At 48.3% G+C, this 18,092-nt stretch overlaps 1 long non-coding RNA gene across 1 annotated transcript; it reads left to right on the top strand.

The window, feature by feature from the left end:
* Positions 1-898: 898 nt before the first annotated feature.
* On the top strand, positions 899-17,807 carry LOC134739963 (uncharacterized). Its single transcript, XR_010127130.1, has 4 exons — positions 899-981; positions 3,144-3,256; positions 16,151-16,264; positions 17,360-17,807. It is a non-coding gene; the product is annotated as an uncharacterized LOC134739963 (long non-coding RNA).
* The last annotated feature ends 285 nt before the right edge of the window (positions 17,808-18,092 follow it).

Raw genomic sequence — 18,092 nt, 5'->3', positions numbered from 1 at the left:
GGCTTGATAGCTCATTTCTTTTTAGTGCTGAATGATATATCCCACTGTCTAGATGAGCCACATTCTATTTATTCATTCACCCCCTAAAGGACATCTTAGTTGCTTCCAAGTTTTGGCAATTACTTGCAAAGCTGCTACAAACATCTGCATGCAGGTTTTCGTGTGGACATTCGTTTTCAATCCTTTGGGTAAATACCAAGGAGCACAGTTGCTGGGTAGTGTGGTGTATTAGTTCATTTTCACACTGCTATAAATACCTGAGATTGGGTAATTTATTAATAAAAAGAAAAAAGGTTTAATTGGTTCACAGTTCTGCAGGCTGTTCAGAAAGCATAGTGGCTTCTGCTGGGGAGACCTCGGGAAACTTTTACTCAATTTTGCTGGCAAAGGGAGAGCCAGCATTTCACATGGCCAGAGCAAGAGGAAGGGGGGTGCCACACTGTTTTAAACAATCAAATCTCATGAGAACTCACTATCACGACAACAGCACCAAAGGGGGATGGTGTTAAACCACAAGAAATTGCCTCCGTGATCCAGTCACCTTCCAGCTGGCCCCAGCATTGGGGATTACAACATGAGATTTGGGTAGGGACACAGATCCAAACCATATCATATGGTAAAAGTATGTCCAGTTTTGTAAGAAACTGCCACACTGTCTTCCAACATAGCTGTACTATTTTGCATTCTCACCAACTGATATGGTTTGGCTCTGTGTCCTCATCCAAGTCTCATCTCCAATTGTAATCCCCATGTGTCAGGAGAGGGACCAGGTGGTTGGTGATTGGATTATGGGAGCGGTTTACCCCACGCTGTTCTCGTGATGATAAGTGAATTCTCACGAGATCTGATGGTTTTAAAGTGTGGCACTTCCTCATTCTCCCACACACTCCCTCCTGCTGCCTTGTGAAGAAGGTGCCTGCTTTCCCTTCGCCTTCCGCCATGATTGTTAAGTTTTCTGAGGCCTCCTAGCCACACTTCCTGGTAAGCCTGCAGAACTGTGTGTCAATTAAACCTATTTCCTTTATAATTACCCTGTCTCAGTTGGTATTCTATTTATTTATTTATTTATTTATTTGAGACAGTTTCACTCTGTTGCCCAGGTTAGAGTGCAGTGGCATGATCTCTGCTCGCTGCAAACTCCGCCTCCCAGGTTCAAGCAATTCTGCCTCAGCCTCCCAATTAGCTGGGCTTACAGGTGCCTGCCATCATGCTCAGCTAATTTTTTGTATTTTTAGTAGAGACGGGGTTTTCGCTATGTTGGCCAGGCTGGTCTCGAACTCCTGACCTCAAGTGATCCGCCTGCCTTGGCCTCCCAACGTGGTGGGATTATAGGTGTGAGCCACTGCGCCCAGCTTCAGGTGGTATTCTTTATAGTATGAGAACAGACTAATACATCAGCAACGAATGACAGTTCCTTTTGCTCCACACATCCTCTCCAGAATTTGGTTTTGCCAGTGTTTTGTATTTTGGCCATTCTAATAGTGACATCTCATTAGACTTTAGTTTGCAAGTCTCTGATGACTTATGATGTTGAGCATTTTTTATATGCTTATTTGTCATCTGTGTGTCTCCTTTGGTGAGGTATCTATTCAGGTCATTTGCCCATTAAAAAAAAAATTGTGTTATTTCTTTATTGAATTTTAAGAGTTCTTTGCATATTTTGGATAACAGTCCTTTATCAGACACGTCTTTTGTAAATATTTTCTCCCAGCCTGTGACTTGTCTTCTCATTCTTGTGATGATAGGTGATTTTAAATTTCTTCTTATCTCATTTTAATAATTGTTTTGCAATACATACGCATCACTTGATTATTGATTATTAATCTTTTTAAAAAGAATTTAAAAGTTGAGCTCAAAGCAGGAAAGGGAAGCTTTATATGTATGCCATTTAATAATATTTACATTAGCCCTGTGAGGCAAAAATATACCACTCTCATGTGCATGTGTGTGTGTGTATATGTCTGGGCACATGTTCATGCACAGGTGCAGAAAACCAGAGTCTAGAGAGGAAAAGTACCTGGCTCCAGGTCACACAGCTCGGAAGGGCCACTGGTAGATTTGAACGTGACCCTGTCTGACTCTAGAACTTGCGGTACTTGTTTAACACAGAAGCGCACTCACAGAGGAGATATGGCTCTGCTGGCCCCTCTGTGGCACAAGCTGCCCCTTCTAGGACTCTGTGTCCACCACGACCAGCCTGGCATTGTCTTGCTTCTTGCATCTCATCACTTTCTTCTCAGCTCTAACTCCTAGAAATGATTCCAGATTCTTTGCAGTGACCAGCCCAGCTTCAAATCACTGATGACTGTCTCCAGGGCAAAAGGGGAAGCTCGGTGAGGTGGGGGAGAAGCAGACAGGAATGGCCAGCACACAAAATAGGCCAGGAAGCCCCTCCCCTCCTTGCTTGGGGCAGTTCTTCCTGCTATTTCTGCCAAAAGCTGGGCTAGCCCAGCCTGCAGCAGGCAAACCTGCTCATCGCCTTGCTCATAGCCTTGAGCTGAGTTTAATGTGCCTCACCTGAGACCTTAGCTGCGCTAGCCAGATACTGTGACTTAGCAGACAATGTTCTCCTTGCCTGAAACCTCTCTAAAGCTCTAGCCCAGGGCCTGGTCCCTAGCAGCCCCCGAATGCATGTCACATGCACGACACCCGGTGATTGGCTGGCCTCAAAGACACTTCCTCACCTCCTTCCCTGGGTGCCACGTTATCACTGTTGCATTGTTGCTTTCTTGTTGCCACCCTTTCGTTCATTTATTGAACAGAAACATATGGAGCACCTGCTATATGCCAGGCACAGTTCTAGGCTCCGAAGGTTCAATGGTGAACAAGAAAGTCCAAAACATTCCTTCTCTCGTGGAACTCACTTTCCAATGGAAGAAGATAGACTTTAAGCAAAATAAATTTGTATCTTACATAAAGCTGCATATGAAACCCTGATCAGTGCCACAAAGGAAGAGAAGTGGGAAAGAACAGGGCATGAGGTGTGTGGGAGGTTTGCAATTTTAAATAAGTAGTTCCTTTAAATAAGTATTTTTTTGTACTGTTACCCAATAAAGCTACTTTTAAGCCTTCTTCAAAGTTAATCATATGTCAGCCTTTTACAAGCAGAATCACCTGACGCTTTTTGTTTGTTTTCCCTTTAGGTTTTTGTCCCTCTCTTAAAGTGAATGATCACAGAGCCATGAGCAGATGGAAGATGCAGGTGGAGGCATCTTCCCTGTCACCATTGGTATGTCTGGTTGAAACCTGCAACAAGGTATGTTTGGTGTCCTTGGTTGGGTAGGAGGCTGCAGCGCAGCTTGGAGTTAAACAGGCGGCCTCAGGCCACCAAGGGCAGAGCCATGTGGAAACCCTGTGTCCTGGAGCCTCCTGTCTGCAGTCTCTGTGTCCTTCTGCTGGGTCGCCGGCCCTGGGCAGCAGCCTGTGGCACCATAGGGGGCTCCACCCACAGACCCCGCCTGCTCCTCACCATGCACCTTTGCCTCCAGCCACGTTCTGCATGGGCCTTCTTGTTCCTCCACATGGCAGTGCAGCTGCCACCTGGGATTCTGGGCTGTGTCCCTTCCCTATCTGTGCTGGGACAGCATCCTTGCACAGCGTGGCTTTGCAGCCAAGTCCTTTAACTAGTCATTCTGTTTTTTCCTTTCTGTGGCCAGTGCCTGGCTACTGAGCAGTCTCCCCCTGCACCCCCTGTCCTGAACTCATCCCAGCTGTCCCTCCCCAGACCTCAGCAGAGCCCTCTCCTAAAGTCCCATGGTCTGAGCTCAATACCTCCCAGTGGCTTCCCAGTGCTCAGAGACTCTCAGGCATCACCCAAGGTGCTCAGTGACGGGAGCGTTGCTGACTCTGCACGCCCCACACACCACTCAAAGGCCGCTCACGTAATAACAAAGGTCGGAGTCCAGCTCCAGAGCCTCAAATGCAAACCCCAGCTCTGCTGATTTCTAACCAGGCAGCAGTGGGCAAGGAATTCAGCTTGTCTGTGTCTCCCCATCTTAGAACTTTAACACTGGTGTCCTTTTCCCCTAGGGAAGTGGATGGAATCACTGAGGTAATGCAGGCATAGCACTGAGAGGTGGACCTGCCATATAAATGCTTGTGACTGTGACTAAAGCACAAAGTGGAAAGGGATTTGGCAGACAGTCAGGGTGGCCAGGTTCTCTGGCATTGCCATTTCCTGGCTGTGCGATCTTGGGCAAGTCTCTTGACCTCTCTGAACTTCACGTTCTTCTGGAAAGTGGAGATGTGGGTCTTGGTGAGTTTTGAGAATCGAAAGAGCAGATGGAGGCTATAAACTGCTCTACAAGTGCTAAAGCATGGTGTAAATGATGCGGTATGTCTTGAAATATATCAACTGTAGACAGTATTGATATTTTACATTTAAATTAAAATCAAATGAGATATTCAGTTTCTTTGTCACATGTCAAGTGCCCCACAGCCACATGTGGCCTGTGACCATCACGTTGAAAGAGCACACCCAGCACCTACTAATTCATTCACCACACATTCCTAGGGCAGGGAGTCTGTCCCAGTGTCAGCCACAGTGTCCTGGGGACACAGCCACCATTCTGTCCTAGGACAATATTATGCTGGTCCCTTCCCTCCTCCACCAGTCACCTCCCTTCCCTGTGCCTCAGTCTTCCCTCCCCCTCTGTAAAATGGGCAAAAAGGGGTAGAGTATATCAATGATCCTACTCAGCATGGCTCGTGAGAGAGAAATCACACAGTCTTCAGGGTTAGGCTGAGCTAGGTTTGAATCTCAGTTCCTTGCGTAAGTCACAAACTGTCTCTGAGTCTCAGTTTCCCCACTTGGCCTGAGAGGATTGCAGGAGGTAGCTTTTGTGGCACCATCAGCACAGCAAGCCACCAGTCCTGCGTTTAATGCCTGTAGAGTGAGGTGAGCATTGAATGGAGGCAGGAGGAACATGTGAGGTCCCCACAAAGAAGAGGAGAGAGATTGGGAGGGAGAGGCAGGGGGGGCTCTGTTGCTGCAGGCTGAGCTGCTGCAGGGGTGCACGTGGCGGGTGGCACGTTCCCTCCACCCACTGGGCTCTGCATCTGGCAAGAGGCGGGGCTCAGCTCAGACAGCTTAGCTCACGTGTTGCTGAGTCACCTCTGGGCCTTGAGGGATTCCTGGGAGGGGCGTGAGGCACTGCACGTCTCCATGTGGGAGGGAGATGGGAGGTGGCTTCCAGGCTCAGCCCTCCCTTGCCTTCAGCCTTCCCACCGCCCTCCCCTTCTCCAGCCTGGAACAGTGGCCTTGGGATTGTGCCAGGCAGTGACAAGCACCCATGGCCTGGGCAAGTCCCGACGGGGAAAAGACCCTGGTTTCCCAGACTCCAGCTAAGGGCCCACCTGGGGTTTAGGAGTTGAACGCAGACCCTGCCCCAGCCCTCCTGGAGCCCAGCTCAGTGGAGGAGACAGGCCTATAATTCTACCCCAAGGTGCATGGATGTTAGGTGCCAGGCCCTGCCACCAGCAACAGTAACCCTGGGTGGGACTCTTTGCTCTCTGAGCCACAGCTTGCAGGTCTGAAAAATGGATACGAACACCTGCTCTGCCCAGTCTCTTCTGGACCTGAGGGCATGTGCTGTGCAGATGGCAGGGCCTCCGTGAAGTCAGAAGCTGAGGCTCAGAGGAGGCTGACTGCAGCGGGCCAGCCTGGAGCAGGGAGGGCACCGGATTCTCGCTGGGGAGAAGCCTGGCTTTGCCATTCAGAGGATTTGGACGATGGAGGACTTGAGACCTCATTTAATACCCCCGGCTTAGTTTCCTTCTCCCTCTTAAGGCAAAGTGTGTGCTGCCCGGCTTAGTTTCCTTCTCCCTCTTAAGGCAAAGTGTGTGCTGAAGGTGAGGAGAGGATGGCTGTGAGCAGCAGGGGCTTCCTGGGTGCCCAGGTGGCTTCCCCCTTACATGGCAGGTGCCTGGGTAATCTGTGGAGTCATATGGTTTCTCACCTGGCTACTGTGTGTCTCCCATCTAGACTGTCAGCTGTCTGAGGGCAGGGCCCGTGAGGCCCTGTTTGCAGCTGTACCCCCAATTCTTGAGACCTCAGGAAATGCTTGTTGAATGAATAAAAGGGAGTGAATACCAAAAGGCATGCTGAGAGTAGGTACACCCCCACCTCGTTGCCCCAAGAGGTCTTGTGTTTCCATAGGGGCAGTAACAAGGGTTGCTGTGAGACCTCAGCTGGGCACCAGATCCCAAGGAGGTGAGTGAGAGCAGAAGGTGGATGAGAGCAGAAGGTGAGTGAGAGCAGAAGGTGGGTGACAGCAGAAGGAGAATGAGAGCAGAAGGTGGGTGAGAGCAGACGGTGAATGAGAGCAGAAGGTGAGTGCGCGCAGAGGTGAGTGAGCGTAGAGGTGAGTGAGCGCAGAGGTGAGTGAGGGATCAGAAGTTTCTAGCAGCCCAAAAGCACTGAAAAAAAAGAAGAAACTCATGTTTTCTCCCCAGGAGGCCCCAAGGAGTAACTGTGACATCCGGTGGTGGGGGCAGTGCCGGTGAGGGCTACCCACCCCTGCCTGCAGAGCAGGACACTGGGCCAGCTCAAAGCAGTCAGAGCTGAGGAAGGGCACAGCAGACAGGCTTGGGTCTGGCTACATGACTCCGCCTGTGCTTTGCACCTCACCACGTGGGCCTCGGTTTCCTCCTCTGTCAAATGAGTGAAGATTGAGATGAATAAATATTATTATGGCACAGAGAAGACAGCTAGTTGGGTTCAAATGGCAGAGTTTTGCTGCCATGAATTATCCCTGCAATAACTGCTGTTTAATTGAGGAATGACTCACCCAGAGAGAAAAATGCACAGAGTGGGTACATCTTAAGTGGATGTACATCTTAAGAGTGAGAATTTTTTACATAGGTATACATCGTGAAGCCACCACTGAAGTCAAGACAGAGAACATTCCCCGGCTTCACAGACTCCTGGTGCCCCTTCCTGGTCAATATCCAGCGCTTCTCTGAGAAGCAACCCCAATCTCACTTTCCATGAGCTTGTTTTGCCTGATCTTGAACTTCCTCCGAAAGGAACCCCACAATGCCTCTGTGTCTTTGTGACTTCTGCCTTCTTTTTCGCCAGCCCATCTCCCACCCCCCCTTTCTTTGGTAAAGGGGCTTTGTTTGCCTTTGGGTCCTATCCCTCCTTCCCACTCAGTCCATCTCGTTTGGGGGACTCTCTCTGTCCCCCAGCCCCACCTCCAGAGATGCACACTTGAGCCAGCCTGATGCATGAGCTTCCTACAGCTGCTGTAACAAATTGTCACAAAATTAGCAGCTTACAATACCACCAGTGTATTTTTTTTATTTATTTATTTTTGAAATGAGTCTTGCTCTGTCACCCAGGCTAGAGTGCAGTAGCACCATCCCGGCTCACTGCAACCTCCACCTCCCGGGTTCAAGCAATTCTCCTGCTCAGCCTCCTGAGTAGCTGGGATTACAGGTGTGCCAACAGTGTATTTTCTTAGAGCTCCAGACATCAGAAGTTTGAAATGGGTTTTGCTGGATCAAGAGGTGTCAGCAAGGCCAAACTCCCTCTTGGAAGCTCTAGGGGAGAATCATTTCTTTGCCCTTCCCAGCTTCTAGAGGCTGCTTGCATTCCTTGGTGGAGTCGTTTCCTCCATCTCAAACCATGGCTCAAACTATGCTTCCAAGGCCACCTCTTCTCTCTCAACTTCCCCTGATAAGGACTATTGTGATTATACCAGGGCCACCCAGATAACTGGGGAGAACGTCTCCATCTCAAAATCCTTAATTTAAATCTATCTGTAAAGCCTCTTTTGCCATAGAAGGTAACACATTCCCAGGTTTCAGGGATTAGGATGTGGACATAGGGGAAGGGGATGGTGCGTAGACATTATTCAGCCAGCGAGTGCATCTGGCCATGGCGAACATTCCATTCCCTGGTCATTGTGACTGACTCTAATTGGACTATGACCCAAACCAGTCCAATGAGAGTTGCCCAGATGGCTTTTGCTGAAACTCTATAGGAAATGGTAACTGGGTAGGATACAAGCCTGAAGCTGCTGCGAGACCAAAACTTAATCGTTGCTTGGGAAGTCTGCCTGACATTGAAGACAACATAAAGGAGAGCAGAGCCATGGCACATGGACATGGTACATGCATGATCACGTGTGTGCACACACAGGCACACACATGCACACACACACGTACACGCGCACACACACAAACACACACACATGCTATTCTGATGACAATGTGTAAATACCTGAATCCAGCCCTGCCTGAAGCTCGCAGCCCTTCAGAATTTTGGGCCACATGAGTCAGAGTATTTTCCTTGTGCCTTAAGTCCATTTGAGTTGAGTTTCTGACACTTGCAATAGAAAGAGATCTTAGAAACACATACCTATGATTCTGTTTCCCCAAAGACTCTGGAATTCAAAATGAGAACTTCTCAGACTGTGGCACTAGCCACATCATCTCTGACGCTCAGAACTTTCTGCCGTGTAGTTTTAAGCTCCCTGGTTTGTGGATTTCTCCCCGGCACTCCCCACTGCCAGAGCTCCTTCCTGCTCCACAGGTCATAGGATCACCCAACAAATCCCATCAGTTACGCAAGTCCTGGCAAGAGGAGCTGCATGTCCTGGGCTGCATTCACACATCTCTGAGCTGTCACCATGGTGCTCACAGGAAAAGAGCTACCATTTTCCTAGCTCCCTCCCACCTTGTGCCCCAAACTCTGCTTCCATCATTTCATTTAACCCTGATAAGGTCCCTGTGGCTTGGGAATTACTAGTCCTGTTTCATGGTGGAAGAAATAGAGGCTCAAAAGGTCCTAGTAGCCTGCTCACAGTCACACAGCCAGCTGGTGCCAAAGCCAGCCTCAGAATCTGATCTGGCCCACAGCTGGGCTGCCCATCACAGTGTGGTACCAGACCCTAGGCAGGTGCAGGTTTCCACTAGCAAAGAGCCTACTGGAAACATCTTCTCCATGGCCGACTTGCATCAGCCACACAAGAGCCTCTCTGTGGGCCTGGAACAGGGGCACCTAGAGACAAGGCCCTGGGAAGCCAGAGCTGAGCTGGAGAAAGAGCTGCCCAGGGAGGCACATTTGAACCTCAGTCAACCCTGTTTTCACTGTGCATTTTATACGCATTAAGGTTCTTCCTTTCTTTCTGCTCTTCCTCTTTCTTCTCCTCTTTCTCCTCTCTCCCTCTTCCTTTCTCTCTTTTCCTCCTTCCTCCTCCTCCTTCCTCTTCTCTTCTCTCCTCCCTCTCCCCAACTTTCCCAGGCCATGGCAATCCCCTGCCCCTCTCCCTCAGCATGTTCCCCTCCTGCCTCTGCCCCCAACCTGTGGTTTGGAAACTGTCAGCCTCAACCTAGTTGTGGCTAGGAAAAGTCTGGCTAATAGACACAAAAATGGTTTTTAAAATATTTTAAAGTGAAGACAGCCCGCTAGGGAGATGAGGCAGAAACCTAAATGACTGTGACCCAGGGCAGAGCGTGATAAGGTCCGGAAGATAACAGATTTGCCTCTCAAGTCAAGGTCTTGGATTTTGGGCAGCTCTACATCAGGGGAATGGAGACATAAACAGGTCATTAATGGTGGTTTTCCAAAAGGCCATAATACAGCCACGTGCAAGGTCTGCAGGAGTTGAGGGGAAACCTAAAACTCTGCTAGGGCCTACGGGAAGCCCTCTCGGGGAGGGCCCTGTGAACTGGGGCCTGCAAGAAATGCTGGAGCTTGAACAGCTAGGAAGGACACTCCAGGAGCAGCACTATGGGATGCATGGATGTGTCTGGAAATGGCCCAGGCACCACGTCTGTGGAATCGAGAGGCTTGGACTTCATACTTATTGCTGCTCCATGCTTTCCGGGTGGCCCTGGACACACTACCTCTGTGTCTATACAATTGGGGAGGATAATAGCCTCCTCAAAGCTACTGCTGTAATAAGGGCATGGGGGCTGAGTGTGAGGCGTGCGCGCATGCAGGTGGACGTGTGGCCACAAGGGTGTCTACATTTTCAGTGGGACCGGCTGTCTCCCTGCAAAGGAGCAAGTTGCTAATACCAGGGCCTCCTGGGCTGTGGGATGCCAGCAGAGATACCCTATAATGTCAGAACTTTCCAGAGCTCTCAGACCTCTTCATGTCTTAAGGAATGACGACAGCTAGCATTTATTGAGCACTTCCAGTATACAGGGAACTTTGTGTGCCTTATCTCTGACCCTCACAGTAACTCTGAATTCTCATTTTGTAGATGAGGCACAGAGACAAGCTATGTGTCCCAGGTTGCACAGCTGGCGAGAGATAGAGCTGGGAGTGGAAGCCAGCCCCGTCTTTGCCTGGCACCCAGGGGCACTCAGCGAATGCTTGCAGACTGATTGGCAGTGAATAAACAAGGAGGTAGACACCGAATTCGGGCATTAGACCCTATGAGGATGGAGACTGGAGGTTGGCTGGTCCCGATTCTCCCTGACCATCTCTATCTTTCCATGGTCGATCCTTGATTACCTTTAGTGATGGGAGACTCAGTCTGGAAACCTGACTTCCAGGCCTGGTGGGACCTGAGGGACCTTGAGGAAGGCCCCTTTCCTTTCCCATCTGAGGCACTGTGGTGTAGATCACTCCAGTTATCAGGCCCTGCCCTGCTGGAATCCCGGTGTGAGCAAACATATTATTGTGGGAAGGGTACCTATGGCCGAGGTTATCAAATCAGCAGCCTGCCTTGGCCCTGGAAAGTGGGTCATAGGAGGAAGGAGAAAGCGCCTTTTGTTTCCTGGCAGGTAGGGTGGAGCAGGGAGGGGAGGGTGCAAAGTGCTGAGAGGCGGGTGCAGGGTACTCGTGTGCAGTGTGAGGGGCAGGCGGAGGGGCCTCCGCTGGGTGCTCAGGTGGCCAAAGGCTTGGGGTTGGGGGATGGTTCAGGGAAAGATGCCCCTGTCTCTTTCTGGCATGGAAACTTCTACAAGCGCCCTGCTATAGGGAGGAGGCCAACTTTCTCTTCCTCTCCTTCTGCTCCTTCCCTTCTTACTTTCTCATTCTGGCAAAACTGAAATTCTGTGCCTCTTTACCCCCACACCACAGGCATGGGGCTTCCTGCTCCCACTCCAGCTGTCGGGATGCCTGGGATGTGTCCTCTCCTCTTCTGCCCCTGGTTAGTCCTCCTCTGTCTGCCACTTTCTCCAGGAAGGAACCCGGGCCTCCTCTCAGCCTCCCCATCCCCTTGGCCCTCCGTCTGTCAGAACTTTGGCTCCCTGCAATTGAACTGTTGCAGTGTGTGTGATGTCTCCCTCCCTGCGGGCTGCATCTCTCTTCCTAGGGGCGGGGCTGGGCTGCCCCATTTCTTTCTGAATGTCCAGTCCCTAGGCCAGTGCTAGGGAACCACGGCCAAAGTAACCCATGGACACAGAGAGCAGGGGGCCTCCACGGCTCCCACTGGGGAAGTGGTCCCTTCACAAGTGTCCAAGAACCGTGGAGTCTCCTTGCAGACTGTGGGAACTGGCCTCAGCTGGCCCATATGGCATGAGAAGAAAACCAGCAGGGGAATCACTGAGTTCAGGGAGCCTGTGCCAGTTTCCTGGGCTTTCCTGGAAGTGCTGTGTTTCTTCTTTAAGGCTAGAGTTTAAGGCCTAACAGCTGTGAAGTGGGAGGAAGTTGAAACCAGCTTGGCAGAGGAGATTCTACATTGCCATGGGGCAGGGGGAAGCCTCATGATGGGGACCCCTTGGATTCAACCCCTGCCCATTTGCCTGTGGCTGCTGGGCAGAATGGGACCCAGGGGACATTGCTGAACATATGGCATCAAGGAAGTTGTACTTTATGCAGCAGTTATAACTGGTTATATTGAAGTCTTGTATAATCAGAATTACCCTTGGGAAGCCTGTAAGTTGCCCATGCCATGAAGCTGGGGGAAACCACTCCATGCAGGGATTGCCCATGTCTGTTCTTATTGCCTCATGACTACCTTTCTGGGCCAGGCTGCCCTCTTCCCATGCCTAGGGTACTGCAATCGCCTCATACTTTGAGTCTTCCTGCATCTTCCCTTTTGTCTATTTCCTGGTTGTAGCATGGAAATTCCCATATGTCAGGAATCGTCTCCATCTTGCACAAATTGGGTCAGCTGGTCACTCTACACCACATCTTCTCAGGGTTAAAACCAAGTCCTTTCGTAGCCCCTAAGACCCCAAATGCACTGATGCCATCAATGCCCCATGGCCAACCTAGACCCTCTCCAACCTCATCTCCATACCTTTGGCCTCACATCTTCTGTTCCAGCCCCACTGGACTCCCTGCTGGTCCTCGGTTATGCCAAGTATGTTTCTGACTCAGGGCTTTTTGCGCCTGCTATTCCCTTTGCCAAGAATTCTGTTATTTTTTGAGACGGAGTCTCACTCTGTTGCCCAGGCTGGAGTGCAGTGGTGCAATCTTGGCTCACTGAAACCTCTGCCTGCTGGGTTCAAGCCTCAGCCTCCCACATAGGCTGCCTCAGCCTCCCACATAGTTGGGACTACAGGTGCATACCACCACAGCCAGCCAATTTTTTTTTTGTTCTTGTATTTTTTTTAGTAGAGACAGGATTTCGCCATGTTGGCCAGGCTGGTCTTGAAATCCTGACCTCAAGTGATCCACCCGCTTTGGCCTCCCAAAGTGCTGGGAATACAGGCATGAGACACCATGCCCAGCCTGCCTAGAATTCTTTCCTCCCACATATCCATATTGCTGTCTCCCTTACTTTTTTCTGGCCTTGCTTTATGTGCACCTTTATCAGTGAGGCCTCCCCTATACAAAAGACTGCCCCTCCCTGTGAAGGGTAGTTTCCAACGATGGCTGCCTCCAATACCTTCCCTCCTTGTATGTGCATGCCACTCCTTATAGCAAAAGGCAGCAAGATTTTTCCCATCCTTTGACTCTGGGCTGGATTTTGACTCCATCCACCAGTAAATGTGGTGGAAATAACACCGTACCTGCCCATGTGTCACATTGAGAGCTTCCCCTTCCTCCCTCTTGAAATCCAGCTGCCACGTAAGAAATCTGCCACTCCTGAGACCACCGTGCTGTGAGGAAGCCCTAGCTAGCCTGGTGGAGAAGCCACTTGAAAAGAGATTCCCAAGAACCCCTGACTGTTCTAGCCATCTCAGGTTAGGTGCCAGACATGTGAGAGGAGATGCCCACTCAGTTGGTGTAGCACCAGCAGGCTCCCCATGGAGCAGAAGAACCACTCAGCTGAGCCCAGCCCAGATGACAGAATTGCAAAAAATAATAAATTGGTGTTGTTTTAAATGATTACATTTGGGGTTTGTTATGTGGCAATTGATAACTGAAACCTCCCTTCAACCTGACTCATCAGATTTCCCTTAGTTGGCTTTATTTTTCTTCTGAACTAACTTCCAACTAACAAGCTGTTTAGTTCCTTGTTTATTCTTTGTGTTGCCTGGCTCCCCCTGTTAGAATGTGTGCTCCCTAAGGACAGGGTCTTTGCCACTTTATTCCCCCTATAACTGTTCAATGGCTCTGCACAGTTATACACAATACATAGCAAAAACGGTTTATGCCACATTTTATCAAAATACACTTGGCTAAATCCTGGAGTGGCACTGGTGTTGTGAAAGGTCCCACACCATGTGAGCACTTGGGAACTTAAGGAACAGGCTCTTGTCTCCTTTTCACACCCACCAGGGGCACACTCTCATGGAGGGAAGGAAGAGCAAGCAAAACCACCCACATAATTCAAGTGGCAAGTGTGGATTATTTTCTCTTTTTCTTCTATAGAGCAGGTGTTGTTTAGGTTATTTTAATGCGTGTACACTGTGTCTTCACTCTACATATGCAGATGAAAATATAGATAAAAACTTTATATGCCCAGACATTATACTCATCCAGCCTTCTTCCTTGGAGATTTCCTTTGCTCCCAGCTTCCCTGGGTTCTTCAGTGGTAATTGTCTCCCAGGCCTGCTGGGAGGGCCAAGCTTGATGTTGATGATAGAACTGGAGCTCCCCAATCACATGCATCACCCGGCAGCTTGTTAAAAATGCAGCTGCCCAGGGCCCACCCCCTAAACATTCCGGTTTTGTATTTCTCAGGTGGAGCCTGGGAATCTGAATTTTGGACACACATTCTAGGTGCTATTTCAGAGCAGTAGACTTTGGGAGGCTGGGTGTTCTCTCATGAACTCTAACTGTGCTAGGCGATGCTTGCATTCATTTTCTAGAGCTGCTGTAACAAACTGCTACAAACTGTGTGGCTTAAAACTGCAGAAATGTTTTCTCTCACAGTTCTGGAGGCTAGAAGTTTAGAAATCAATTTCACTGTGCCAAAATCAAGGTGGCTTCAGGGCCGTGCTCCCTGCAGAGGGTCTAGGGCAGAATCTGTTCCTGGCCTCTTGCAGCTTCTTGTGGCTGCTGGCACTCTACGGCATGTGGCCGCATCACTCTGATCCCTGTATCTGTGGTCACATTGCCTTTTCTTCTCTGCCAAATCCCCTTTGCATTATAAGGACACTTATGATGACAATTAGGGCTCACTTGAATAATCCAGAATGATCTCTCCATCACAAAATTCTTAGCTTGGCCACATCTGCAAAATCCCTTTTGCCATATAAAGTATCATTCACATGTTTAAGGGCTTAAGACCCAGATGATCTTGGGGGCCATTACTTGGCCTAACACAACCCTTTGCCCCATTCCTCAGGAAGAACAATGGCTCAGAGAAGCTAAGTGACTTTCCCAAGGCCACACAGCTATTCAGAGACCTAGTTTGAATTCACCTTCATCTACACCACAATCAATTCAAATGTGACTGAATTTATAACCCCAAGGTATTTTTGTGCAAGATTTCAAAGATTGTGCAAGCTGTGTATAGCAATGGGATAATTCACAATAAAGGCTGATAAGGATAAGGCATTATCAGGAAATAAAATACATTTTCATTTTCAATAAAAGAATATGGACACCAAAAGTGTTTACCCACCCACCCTCAAACAAAAATAATCATCATTACAAAGGGACTAATGCTTCCTATCCTTGGACAAAGTGAAGGATCATATTCAGACCAGTGTGCATGTAGCTGACTCTTGAGAAAGAGATGACTATCTCCAGGGTTCAGACTTCACCCAATTCTTGCAGGGCCATGTGAAGTTAGAGCTAATTTCAGTAATCACCTCATTTTAATAAGATGTCCTACAATCTTGGGCAGTGACTCAGAGAAGCAGCCAAAAAATAATAATAGTAATAAAAATAAAAAGAGAAAGAAAAAAAGCAGAAAGCTTATATACTAGCACCACTGACTGCCCACCCCAATCAGCTCTACCTTCAAGAAAGTAAAAAAAGGTTAGATAGCCCCCTCCATAATACTGAAGGAGGCTAAGGATTTCTGTGCCCACTTAAGACCATCCATGGTTTTCATTTTAACTTGATTTTGTCTACATAAAAATGCTGAGGGACAGATATGTTGGTGGCATGCATGGTTTTCTGAGTCTCTAGGGCATATGGTAGCTAACTTGAGCATGTATCTTCTATATTCCAGAACCTACTATAATATCTCACAAAAGCTACAATTGTTTTAGCTATAAGAAACAGCATATACATACAACGACCAGACTGAATGATGAAGGGAATTTGTTGGTGTAATATCTGAAAATCTTGGAAATTAGAAAGGGCTTCAGGAAAGGCTTGATTCAGCATCTCTATGGCTATCAACAAGGCCCAGTTTCTTCCATGTCTCCATCCTTCCCTCCACTGTGTTGGCTTCATCCACAGGCTCATTCCTTTCTGATCACAAAGTGGCTGCCAGCTGCAATCTGAGCTGCATTCTTCATCTTTCACATCCAGTGGGGGTGAAGCATCGTCATCATCTTGGGTAATAACCGAGGTTCGTTCCCTCATGACAGGGAAATCAAGGATGTGGACACATAAGGAGTGAGGTTAAGAACAGAGGTTTAATAGGTGAAAGAAAGAGAAAAGCTCTCTCTCCTGCAGAGAGAGAGAGACTCCTGAGTGGGTCTTCCAGTCTGCAGCAAAGTGCAGGAGGTTTTACAGATGAGCTTGAGGAGGTGGTGTCTGATTTACGTAGGACACAAAGGATTGGTTGGAGCAGGTAGGCCATTTGTATAGCGAGGGAAGTACTGGTTTAGACTAGGTGTGCCGTTTGCATAGCTTGTGAGGAAACTGGCTGCCCCACCCTAATATTTTATTATGCAGATGGGTTCTCTACCTGGCTGATGCCATGTTGCCTGCTTCTTCACTGTGCACGTGGAGCCTGAGGGGAATGTTTCAAGGAAGAGAGGACAAGCAAGTCAGCATCTGGAGGATCGGGTATGTGAACAGGGATGCAGGGAATTGAAGAATGATTCTGTCTTATCCCAATAAAGGGTCATTTGGGGTATTAACCTATAAACACAGACTATTAAATGGATGCATATACATACATAAATACAGAAAACCCACTATAATTAAGGGTATACAACCTTTGTAGAGGGAAGTTAAATTACGGCTCCAGATAACCACCAAAGAATATCTTTTGTTTTCCCCCTTCTTTTTGACATTGCTATTTAAACCTATCTTCCTTCCCCTCCCACTACAGAGAAACTTGCTGTAGATTGCATCTTCACAGGACACTTGGTGATCAATTTTCAAAGAGTTGACACCTGAGGGCCAGTAGGATGGAGGCTCCATTTCAGAGGCAGTGTGGCAAGCACTTGTGGATGCTGAGTGTTTATGTCAGGCCCAGTTTTTGTGCACCCAATACTCAACATTTCAATTCATACCTTTGCACACCTCCTGTTCACTATGGCTCAACTTTCAGCTCACTGGCCAATAGCCGAAACCTAATATTTTAAGGGAAAAGAACTAAACCTGGGCAATGAGTGGGGGCTTTACAAAATTCTTGATGCTTCAACCTTACCACAAACAAATTAAATTGGTTTTTCCAGCAAAAAGGCTGGAACATCAGTATTAAGAGCCTCCCCTATCTTCATCCTCACCCCTCCAGTGATTCTGCTGAAAAGTTAGAATTGAGAATAATGGATCTAATTCTAGAAGGTTTGCAGAGAATTTTGATGGGGTAAAATAATTGTCCACAAGGAAATATCTGTATCTCTTCAATAAACAAAAGAGGGAGGCAAGGCGATGGAGTAGGACATCTTAGAGAGAATGGCTACACAAAACTTACTCTAAAAGAATGAAGTAAGAGAGGATAGATTGCATTCATTAAGTGGCTGGGGTTCAGCTGAATACAAGACTGCCAAGAATAAAGATCACACATCCCAACCTCCATTGCAGCCAGCTGAGGCCACAGGATGGTTTTGGTCTGTGGTTTGTGAGCAGAAGTGAGGTGCACAGCTTCCAGGGTGAGCCCTAAAAGGGAAGGGATGTCCTCTTCACACTCCTTTCCTGTTTCTCTCCTCACAGAGGCAGCACTGTGTTGCATGGCTCCAGAGAGCACCACTCTCCTTGTGTTCTATGCAACATGGCCATGAGTTATGCATTGGGGCACCTGGCCGTAAATCATCACCAACCCTGTGGATGAAACAACACCCCAGGGAGGGTGGAGGAGTACAGGGGAAGGAGCCAGGGCCCCCATGAAACAAACATTTCTTCCAGGAATTTCCCAAGCCCAGACCATTGCATGAAAAGAGAAATAAATAATCTTTTTGTTTCTATCATATTGTTTTTGGTCTCAGTCGGGGCAGCCGACCCTATATTGCAAAAAACAGACTCAATCACCCTCATTATTAGGAAAGTCAGCTCTGCAGCAATTCTTCCCTTAAACACCACAGGGTGTTCTGGGCGTTAAAGGGAAAACTTTAGAAAAACTAAATGTAACAGAATTTAATTGAATTGAAAAATGGTTCTTGAATTGGGCAATCCCCAAAACAGAATGGGTTGAGAGACGCTTCCAGGCTGCCACATGGTAGAGGATGATTTATGGGCAGAAAAAAGAGAGTGACATATGGAAAACGGAAGTAAGGTACAGAAACAGCTGGATGGGTTCTAGCTTGGCATTTGCCTTCTTTGAACATGTTTTGAACTTTGAACAGTTGGCCGTCTGTGATTGGCTGAAACCCAGAGATTGGTACTAGAGTTGGTTATAGCCTGTTTACACATCCAGTTAGGTGATAGTTCACTATGTATGAAGAAACAT

This window comes from Pongo pygmaeus, chromosome 7 (genome assembly GCF_028885625.2).
Source record: "Pongo pygmaeus isolate AG05252 chromosome 7, NHGRI_mPonPyg2-v2.0_pri, whole genome shotgun sequence".
Lineage (NCBI taxonomy): Eukaryota > Metazoa > Chordata > Mammalia > Primates > Hominidae > Pongo > Pongo pygmaeus.
Note: the sequence above shows the minus strand (reverse complement) of the source record. Positions and strands in the feature narration are given on the sequence as shown.